We start from the raw sequence: 11,801 nt of genomic DNA on the forward strand, positions 1-11,801 counted from the left end.
CGTTTTAATGTGTGTTATTTCGCTACGCCTGGGAGTTTAAATAGACTGTTATGTCTCCCGGCCACCCCGAACTCCAGGACGTAACAGTGGCGACGAGAAATCCGTGCGTGCAGTAGTGAGGAATCGCGACGCGTTAAGTTTTCCGCGGAGGAGAAGATGGGCGACGGCGACACAACGGACTTCGGGCGGAGTGAACAAGGCCAGCGCCAGCATGCAGCTTCAATGGCTGGACAGGATCTGCACCAGCGTCAGGTGGATCAGTGGCAACACTCGCCGGTTCAAGGAGCAGTTTACCGGAACCGAAATGCTCCATTCCCATCAGTGCCCGTGGAAATGCGTTCTCAGCAGCAGCACCAGTTCAACGATCAATCCTCGCATCAAACCCCAGCTGGAGTCAATGAATGGCCCATTGACTCGCTACCACATGATGGGCGGCAGTCAGCGGTGCAAGCACCACCGCCGCCATCGTCGTCAGGCCGGTTTCCACTCGATCGAGAAGAATACCTCGATGGGCAGTTTCGGCAGATGCGAGAAGCCAGCGAGAAATACTTTGATAGTATGAATCGGCTGATAGAGCTCCAGTACCAGGCTTCTGTGGAGCGAATGAAAACAGTCAACCAACAAATGCAGTTGATGTTTTCGCTATGTTGGGCTGCTCGAGTACCACAGCCAACATACGAGTCCTCCCCGATCAGCACACAGCAACAGGGAACACAACACCAAGCTCCGTATCCAGATGATGTCGACCCTACGGCGGCGGTAATTAATGAAGAGCAACCGCGGCAGCCACGAGTGGATCAGCTGATTGTTCCCGAGCCGGCGCTTCGTTGTGATGATCAACAGCAGCAGAAGGAAGAAATGAAAAAACCTATTTTCGTACCTGCTCCACCCGACGGCAGAAGTGATGAGATTTTCGAACACGCTCAGCAGAACGAGTGTGCAGCAGAGGTGTTCAAGTCGTCCGATGTAGCATCACTTCGAGGAGCAGAAATTATTTCCGATAAGCACCCACCGATCGGCGCGATTGAGTCGGATCGAAAGTTCGTGCAATACTTTCTGGATCGACATGGGCATCGGATGGATTTGGCACGTGGACGTGCCTCAGTGTTCAGCGACGTCTTTGAGTGGATGGTACACAATGGTGGAGTCAGGATCAAGCTCCGGTCTTGCGTACATCAGTTTTCATCAACCCGATCACCGGCAACGCTAACACCAACGTTCACCATCATCGCTCTTCCTGCGCCAGAAGACCGCTGTAATGGTTTACCGTCAACCGTTTAGAGGGGGAGATGTTGAGAACCACTGGATTAGCTCTCATGCTCTCGCCAATCTGCGTGCTCGCCGATAGCATTGTAATATGCCTTCGCCCGATGTCCATCGCAGAGAATAATTAGATTAGAAGTAATGTAGCTTCCATGAAGTATCGTGTCGTTTTTGTAATGTAGTCTTTTATGTAAATAAAGTTACGTTTTAATGTGTGTTATTTCGCTACGCCTGGGAGTTTAAATAGACTGTTATGTCTCCCGGCCACCCCGAACTCCAGGACGTAACAGTTAATAATTTTGTTATTTGACCAGCATGAATATACAAATGTTTGGGGCATTGATTGAAAAAATATTCACTCTCATTGAAAATAAAAAATAAAATGGTTTTAGTCATTTTTGTTATGCGATACATTCCATATAATCTCCATATAAACAGCCGCGGGGCAAGATGGGTCACCTTCAGTTTTGAACGTATTTTTGGAGCATTCAAAAGTTACTTATTTTTTATTACAAGACTATCCCATAAATGACTTCAATCAAGCGGAATGAACGCTCAAAATTATAACAAGAATTATGATATTTTTTTAGTAAAAACATTGATTTTCAAGTCGCTTTAGGACCACTCAAATCGTAAAGTTTTTTACAAATAAATTTATAAAATGTTCACTAGTATCTCTTGTTTACTCAGTATGAATATGGAGCATATATGAATGCGAAACAAATCTCATATTTTTACGTTTTTCGTTGAGAAAATGTGAATTACTTAAAAAATGACCCGTCTTGCCCCGCACTTTTTTACGGCGCAAAATCGATCACTTTTTAAAACTGCTTGTTTAACATCATATTTTGTATTTAATGAATTTTTTATCGACTTTTAGCATAGCTAACTAGTGTATTAAAGAGTAGCGGGTGAATACAAATTAATAGGATTTGTATTTACAAAGTTATGGTGATCCATCCTTAGGTGACCCATCTTGCCCCGCCCCACCCTATCTGTTGAAACCTCAACAGGAAATACGTATATTGTTCGGTGTATTTACCGCATGATGAACCATCCCCTACGGATGCTTTCAAACAAGTCATCGCATACTGCACTTCAAAAGGCCTTACACTAATTGTTGGCAGTGATGCTAATGCTCACCATATCATCTGGGGCAGCTCAGACATTAACCCTCGAGCAGTCGCGTCTTTGACTACCTGCAACGACGCCACGTTCACGCTGTGTACCACAAGCGTGCATTTTTTATGGTGCGTGTACTCAGTACACGACGCGACCGCTCCCGGGTTAACCTGAGAGGCTCCAGTTTGATGGAGTATTTAAGTATGTAGTACAAATCTTGCATTACTTAACATAGGCAATCGGCCAACCTTCATGGTGTCTGCTAGAGAGGAAGTGTTAGATATAACGCTTTGCTCTAGTAGAATTAATCACGAGCTGACCAATTGGCATGTATCAGATGAAGAATCTTTGTCTGACCATCGCTACATTTTTTTGAACATTTAAATGTTACTTCGCAAACATTACGTTTCAGGAATTCTCGGTCAAGAAACTGGGATCTTTTTACTGATTTGGTCGCGGCCAAATTTCATGGATACTCACCATCCATTGACTTCTTCTTCTTTGTGGCTCTACGTCCCCACTGGGACTTGGCCTGCCTCGTTTCAACTTAGTGTTCTTTGAGCACTTCCACAATTATCAATTGAAGGACTTTCTTTGCCTGCCATTGCATGAATTTGTACATTGTGAGGCAAGTACAATGATACTCTATGCCCAGGGAGTCGAGAAAATTTCCCCGACCGGAACGGGAATCGAACCCGCCGTCTCCGGATTGGCGATCCATAGCCTTAACCACTAGGCTAACTGGAGACCATCCATTGACACTCCAAGTGATTTAGATGAAGCCGTTGATACTACGATATCATGGAAGTTTTTGAAGAAACATGCCCTCTACGGTCTGTGAAGGTCACAAGAGGAACCCCTCGGTAGAACTTTGATTTGGCGAAACTCAGGAAACAATGTAGAAAGAGTTGGACCAGACGACGTTCGGCTGGTTCGGAGGCTTTCAGGTCGGTTTGCAAGGCCTAGAGGAAAGCTCTCCGGTCTGCTGAACGATCCGGCTGGAAAAAACCTTTGTAAAAATGTTTCCAGCTTGAGTGAAGTCAGTCGGTTAAACGAAATCCTTGCGAAATCTAAGGATTTCCGAGTGAACGAACTTCGTTTGCCAAATGGCGATCTGACTTCCTGATGTCTTTTCTTGTAGTTATGATTCCCTGGCTTCGGCTCGTATTATTGTAACTATAGAATTGATTGAGTGGGCACTTAATAGCTTTGCTCCTTTCAAATCTTCTAGGGCAGTTGGGATTTATCCTATTTTGCTTCAGAAGGGATTTGATTATTTCAAACATGTTTTGAAAAAAAAAATACTTGTTTGCAGTTTTGCTACAGGGTAGGTATATACCCAGATCTTGGCGGGATATTACTGTGAAGTTCACTCCGAAACTGGGTCGTGCGTCGTATGAAGAAGCAAAGAGTTTCAGACCTATCAGTTTGACCTCTTTTCTTCTGAAACGTTTAGAACGCATTGTGGATCATCACATCCGTGATGTTCATCTGGTCAACGTGCCTCTTCATGTGAACCAACATGCTTACCAATCTGGTAAGTCCACTGTGACTCTTTACACAAGGTTGTTTACGATATCGAGAAAGCACTCGCTCAAAAGCAATCTTGTTTGGGTGTTTTCTTATCGATGGTGCCTTTGACAACGTGCCTTTCGATGCCATATTGGAAGCCGCACGGAGTCATGGTATATCTCCAATGATTTCCAATTGGATTCATCAAATGCTCAAAAACCGATATCTCTTCTCGACATTGCGTCTAACAGGGATTAGGAAATTGAGTGTTTGTGGATGCCCCCAAGGGGGAGTCTTGTCACCGCTCTTGTGGAATCTCGTAGCAGATACGCTATTGAGGCAACTCAATAATAGCGGTTTTCCTACTTATGGTTTTGCCGACGACTACCTAGCATTGTTAGTTGGTATATGTATCACCACCCTTTTCGACCTGATGAAAAGCGCCCTTCAGGTAGTTGAGGGTTGGTGTCGCCAATATGGCCTTTCGGTTAATCCGAGTAAAACATCTATTGTTCTTTTTACGGAAAGGCGAAACCGTAATGGCGTTCGACCTTTGTGTAAAGTACGTTGGAGTCATTCTTGATTTCAAGCTTTCCTCACAGAGAACAGACATCCAAGTCCAGTTCCGAAACTGTGTAAGGAATTTAACGGCCATTTGAAATCGGCAACACAAGTGGCAATACCGTGGCGCTGCAATCGGTTAATTTCTCATACTAATTAAATTCACCACTTGAAATGTTTCAATTCACCACTGACTGTGGCAATATGGTGTTTGGCGGCGTTAGTGTTGTCATCGTATATTGGTTTGCAACCTTACTCAAGTGAAGATTCAAATCCTTACACAACTTTCTGATTGAAATTTGTTCTAGCCTGGATGTCTGTTCTCTGTGCTTTCCTTTCCCTTTTACCTCATATTGAGTTCAGAATCAAGAAAGCTTATATGGCCTACGGGCAATGCCGGTGTACCTTTGGTATAACTTGGGGTCTAAAACCCAAGTATATAAAATGGATTTACACAACTGTTGTTCGGCCAATATTGGCCTATGCATGTCTTTTATGGTGGCAAAAAGGCGAAATGAGAATTCAGTCAAAGTTAGGCCATCTCCAAAGGATGTGCTTAATGGTGATGTCTGGAGCGTTCTCTTCAACTCCCACAGCAGCGCTCGAAGTTCTCTTTGACGTTGCCCCACTTCACATTCATCTCAAACAAGATGCACTTTCTTGCACTTACCGGTTACGGGTATTCGGTCTACTAGAGGAAACTCCTGGTGAACCGCATATCAACACATACACCTCGTTGTTTCCACTTTTGGTGAATTGGGACAAAATTGTCCTTGCTCCGTGATCTTACAATTGCTTTAATTTTTCATATAGGACATTTTCAACGAAATTCCCTTCCCAGGAAGAGTGGACAACTGGATATATGGAAAGAAGTACATATTGCAGACGGCATCGTATGTTACACTGATGGTTCCCTTCTCGTCGAGCAGGTGTTGGTGTTTATTCTCATGAGCTAAGGCTGCATCAGTCTTATTCACTTGGTAGACACTGCACCGTTTTTCAGGTCGAAATCTTTGCTCTTATGTGCGGAGTGCAATCGACACTTCAGCAGCACGTAATGGGCAAAGTAATATACTTCAATTCAGATAGTCAGGCTACTATTAAAGCACGTGCTTCGGCCAGCTCTAGGTCGAAGATAGTTATCGCTTGTCGAACTCAAACTGAGGAGCTGAATTCATCAAACGCTGTTCACATTATATGGGTACCTGGCCATTCTTCCATCGCTAATGGAAATGAAATGGCTGATGAGTTAGCTCGTACTGGAGCATCACATGTTTCATTGATCCTGAGCCAGCTATTCCGATATCGAAGTGTTGGGTGAAGCTTCAGATTCACGCCTGGGGCTGCCACTCAACACAGACAATACTGTAATAGCTTGGAGTCATGCCGTCAAACCAAATTGTATTGTACTGAGTCATCTCCAAGCATTGACTGGCCACTTCCGACTCAGCTATCACATGGCGAATATTCAGCAAGCTGATTCATTTGTATGTGATAGCTGTGAATCCGATTATAGAACTTCGTATCATTTGATATGTAACTGTCCGGTTTTTGCGCAACTGCGTTCCCGAGTATTCGGTGAACACTTCAGGCCGAACATTTATATAGGTCCTAAGTGCAGATGAGAGGCTCTCTTTAAGTATCCTCTCTTCCGATTACAATGTGCTTGTATTTAAAAACTTTTGATTTACTTCTTGCGTCGGAAGGTAGATTAAAATGTCCACTGTGCCATCGTAAAAGTTTAAAGAGAATCGGAACAAAGAGAGCCTCTTTTTTACAGATTGGACCTTTAGATAATGTTTGTCCCCACTTATTATTATGTTTCCAGTTCAAAACCGAATTAGCGACATTTTTTCTTTGACTTCCGCTGCTTTTGCCTTGCGTTAAACACAATGTCGGAAGTGGGGCGCTGTATTGTACACCTGGTGCTCTATACAGCGCCCCACTTCCGACATTGTGTTTAACGCAAGGCAAAAGCAGCGGAAGTCAAAGAAAAAATGTCGCTAATTCGGTTTTGAACTGGAAACATAATAATTGAAACGTGAAACCACAGAGAACAGACATCCAGGCTAGAACAAATTTCAATCAGAAAGTTGTGTAAGGATTTGAATCTTCACTTGAGTAAGGTTGCAAACCAATATACGATGACAACACTAACGCCGCCAAACACCATATTGCCACAGTCAGTGGTGAATTGAAACATTTCAAGTGGTGAATTTAATTAGTATGAGAAATTAACCGATTGCAGCGCCACGGTATTGCCACTTGTGTTGCCGATTTCAAATGGCCGTTAAATTCCTTACACAGTTTCGGAACTGGACTTGGATGTCTGTTCTCTGTGGTGAAACTGACTTAAGAAACCTGAATCTTCAGGATATTCTGTTGTTCTTAACCCGCTGTGGTAAAGAGCTATAGGCTCTCTTTCGCTTTATTACAGTGCCCTTTTCAGGGCGCTGCTTGAACCCATCGTGGTACGATTTTGCGTTAGTAGGGTAAAAATATAATTTGGACATGTATATAAATTGGACATACACGGCGATGTATGTCTTGTTCACACCACAGAGAACAGACATCCAGGCTAGAACAAATTTCATTCGGAAAGTTGTGTAAGGATTTGAATCTTTACTTGAGTAAGGTTGCAAACCAATACACGATGACAACACTAACGCCACCAAACACCATATTGCCACAGTCAGTGGTGAATTGAAACATTTCAAGTGGTGAATTCAATTAGTATGGGAAATTAACCGATTGCAGCGCCACGCTATTGCCACTTGTGTTGCCGATTTCAAATGGCCGTTAAATTCCTTACACAGCTTCAAAACTGGACTTGGATGTCTGTTCTCTGTGTTCACACTAAGATCAGCTCGGTATTTTCCCCATCTTTTTACTGAGTTCTCAACAGCAGATTTAACTCGGTACGCTCGGTTATTTATTTTGCGGATATTCTGCAAATGAGTTACCGAGCTCAGCTCACAAACTGTCAAAAGTTACTGAAACACAGTAAATATCGTTACTGGTGAACGGTAAATACGATTACCGAGTGTACCGAAATAAATCTGCTGTTGAAAACTCAGTAAAAAGATGGAAAAAATACTGAACTCAGTGAAAAAATTACTGAGCTGGAACATCTGAATCTTAGAGTGTTCCGGAGAGCTAGTAAAAGTAGATACTTCTCAATATCGATCATTGGATCAAATAGACCCTATTCTGATGACTTACGTTGAAAATACGCTTAGCAATTACGAATTTACTTCAAAATTATCGAAAATGTAAATTATTTCCCTAAAACCCCTCAAATGCACAGGTATGCAAGACGACATACACTTCACAGTCACATACAATATTCACCCCAAAATCGTTGAAATAATAATTGTAAGAAATTTAAATGCCTTATTGCAATGACAAATGTTCAATAAAGAAGCATTAGGCACCCAATTTCCTAACATTCATCTAGAACGTATAAAATAGGAGGTGTCCAAAATACATTGCATGTTTTCTACTGTATATATATTTTGGTCATCTGACGAACTATAGGGGGTGCTGTGCGATTGCATACTTGGAGGCGTATTCTGTTGGTCTGGCGATATTTCCTCGATTTTAACAAAAAATTGTAATAGTTATCAAAATAGATGGCTGTTAAGCGGCAAAATTTGATTATTTGCAAGAACATATTTGTTAATATTTATGCTACTTCCATTATTCAGCAGTATTCATGGCTAAACATTGAGATAATTGCCCTGTCCAAATTATACAGGGTGTTTGGTTCCGGGTTTTGGATATTTTCAGCGCTGATAGGTCTTGATGAGAGATGAAAAAGTTCCCATGGAACATAGGGTCGGAAATCACTGCTAAGTGAGTTAATCACATTTTAAGTTTTTAATTTTTGGTTATCTTTGAAGTCCTATATCTACTAAACTATCAATCGTACAAACTTTATCAGCGCACGAATTGAAAGCTAATTACTTCTACTTTCTTAGTCTCTTGGACGTAAACTTTGTAAAAATAGTTTAAAAGGCCTTAAATTGAAAAATAGTGCAAAATTGGTCGAAAAAATCGACTCTTTTTTGGACATTTTTGATGATTTAAATATGAAAATAAAGCTTTTGTTAAAAAAGTTCTTCTACAAAACATGCACGAACTTGTTCCCTAAAAATGTTTCTTTGACACCAAAACTCTATCTTTTGTAGTTAAGCCAAAAAATGTTTTTGAAAATAACGTTCCAAATTGCATTAACTTCATGCCAAAACAATGGTCATCACCCTATCCGTCGTGCGTTCGTGTGCTGTTGCTCCATGGCATGAGGACGACTACTGCTGCTGGCTTGGCTGCTGGTGATGTCATTGTATACAAAAAACGAGCTCGCTCTTTGTCGCGTCACATCTCCGCCTGTGGAATCATTCGAGGCGGAGTTTGGATTTGCGCATACTAAGTGTGACGTGCAGTTAACTTGTTTTTCGACGGAGCGAAAGGAAAGCGCCGACGAAAGTGAAAGAGCAACCATTTAAATCCTTCGCACTCGTAGCTCTGCTGCGGTGCTGTTCAGATGGGGGGTCTGTGCGTGCGGCAATTTAGAGCATGCACTTATTTGATGCATTTCATTTTTTTTTGTATGATGTGCAAGGATAATGATTCTTCTTATTTCTTGCATAACATTCCCACTGGGACAGAGCCTGTTTCTCAGCTCAGTTGTAAAACATACAGCAATAAATTCCTTTGGAACCAATCATGGGGGATCCTTGGGAAATGATACCTTTGAGGAATCTAATCAATAAGTTGGACATTTTAGGAGATATTGGGGATTTTTAAGGAACATTGGGGATTTTTAGGAGATATAGGGGCGGGTAAAGGGAACTTAGGAATCATGGGTGTCTTTGGAAAATGATACCTTTGGGGAATCTAATCAACAAGTTGGACATTTTAGGAGATATTGGGGATTTTTAAGGAACATTGGGGATTTTTAGGAGATATAGGGGCGGGTAAAGGGAACTTAGGAATCATGGGTGTCCTTGGGAAATGATACCTTTGGGGAATCTAATCAACAAGTTGGACATTTTAGGAGATATTGGGGATCTTTAAGGAACATTGGGGATTTTTAGGAGATATTGGGAAGGGAAAAAGGGAACTTAGGAATCATGGCGGTCCTTGAGAAATGATACCTTTGGGGAATCTAATCAACAAGTTGGACATTTTAGGAGATATAGGGGATTTTTAAGGAACATTGGGGATTTTTAGGAGATATAGGGGCGGGTAAAAGGAACTTAGGAATCATGGCGGTCCTTGAGAAATGATACCTTTGGGGAATCTAATCAACAAGTTGGACATTTTAGGAGATATTGGGGATTTTTAAAGGACATTGGGGATTTTTAGGAGATATTGGGGAGGGTAAAGGGAACTTAGAAACCATGGGGGTCCTTGAGAAATGATACCTTTGGGGAATCTAATCAACAAGTTGGACATTTTAGGAGATATTGGGGATTTTTAAGGAACATTGGGGATTTTTAGGAGATATTGGGAAGGGGAAAAGGGAACTTAGGAATCATGGCGGTCCTTGAGAAATGATACCATTGGGGAATCTAATCAACAAGTTGGACATTTTAGGAGATATTGGGGATTTTTAAGGAACATTGGGGATTTTTAGGAGATATTGGGAAGGGGAAAAGGGAACTTAGGAATCATGGCGGTCCTTGAGAAATGATACCATTGGGGAATCTAATCAACAAGTTGGACATTTTAGGAGATATTGGGGATTTTTAAGGAACATTGGGGATTTTTAGGAGATATTGGGAAGGGGAAAAGGGAACTTAGGAATCATGGCGGTCCTTGAGAAATGATACCATTGGGGAATCTAATCAACAAGTTGGACATTTTAGGAGATATTGGGGATTTTTAAGGAACATTGGGGATTTTTAGGAGATATTGGGAAGGGGAAAAGGGAACTTAGGAATCATGGGTGTCCTTGGGAAATGATACCTTTGGGGAATCTAATCAACAAGTTGGACATTTTAGGAGATATTGGGGATTTTTAAGGAACATTGGGGATTTTAAGGAGATATTGGGAAGGGGAAAAGGGAACTTAGGAATCATGGGTGTCCTTGGGAAATGATACCTTTGGGGAATCTAATCAACAAGTTGGACATTTTAGGAGATATTGGGGATTTTTAAGGAACATTGGGGATTTTTAGGAGATATTGGGAAGGGGAAAAGGGAACTTAGGAATCATGGCGGTCCTTGAGAAATGATACCTTTGGGGAATCTAATCAACAAGTTGGACATTTTAGGAGATATTGGGGATTTTTAAGGAACATTGGGGATTTTTAGGAGATATTGGGAAGGGGAAAAGGGAACTTAGGAATCATGGCGGTCCTTGAGAAATGATACCTTTGGGGAATCTAATCAACAAGTTGGACATTTTAGGAGATATTGGGGATTTTTAAGGAACATTGGGGATTTTTAGGAGATATAGGGGCGGGTAAAGGGAACTTAGGAATCATGGGTGTCCTTGGGAAATGATACCTTTGGGGAATCTAATCAACAAGTTGGACATTTTAGGAGATATTGGGGATTTTTAAGGAACATTGGGGATTTTTAGGAGATATAGGGGCGGGTAAAGGGAACTTAGGAATCATGGCGGTCCTTGAGAAATGATACCTTTGGGGAATCTAATCAACAAGTTGGACATTTTAGGAGATATTGGGGATTTTTAAGGGACATTGGGGATTTTTAGGAGATATTGGGAAGGGGAAAAGGGAACTTAGGAATCATGGCGGTCCTTGAGAAATGATACCTTTGGGGAATCTAATCAACAAGTTGGACATTTTAGGAGATATAGGGGATTTTTAAGGAACATTGGGGATTTTTAGGAGATATTGGGAAGGGAAAAAGGGAACTTAGGAATCATGGCGGTCCTTGAGAAATGATACCTTTGGGGAATCTAATCAACAAGTTGGACATTTTAGGAGATATAGGGGATTTTTAAGGAACATTGGGGATTTTTAGGAGATATAGGGGCGGGTAAAGGGAACTTAGGAATCATGGCGGTCCTTGAGAAATGATACCTTTGGGGAATCTAATCAACAAGTTGGACATTTTAGGAGATATTGGGGATTTTTAAGGAACATTGGGGATTTTTAGGAGATATTGGGAAGGGGAAAAGGGAACTTAGGAATCATGGCGGTCCTTGAGAAATGATACCTTTGGGGAATCTAATCAACAAGTTGGACATTTTAGGAGATATTGGGGATTTTTAAGGAACATTGGGGATTTTTAGGAGATATAGGGGCGGGTAAAGGGAACTTAGGAATCATGGGTGTCCTTGGGAAATGATACCTTTGGGGAATCTA

The sequence above is a fragment of the Aedes albopictus genome, chromosome 1 (assembly GCF_035046485.1).
Source record: "Aedes albopictus strain Foshan chromosome 1, AalbF5, whole genome shotgun sequence".
NCBI classification, from domain to species: domain Eukaryota; kingdom Metazoa; phylum Arthropoda; class Insecta; order Diptera; family Culicidae; genus Aedes; species Aedes albopictus.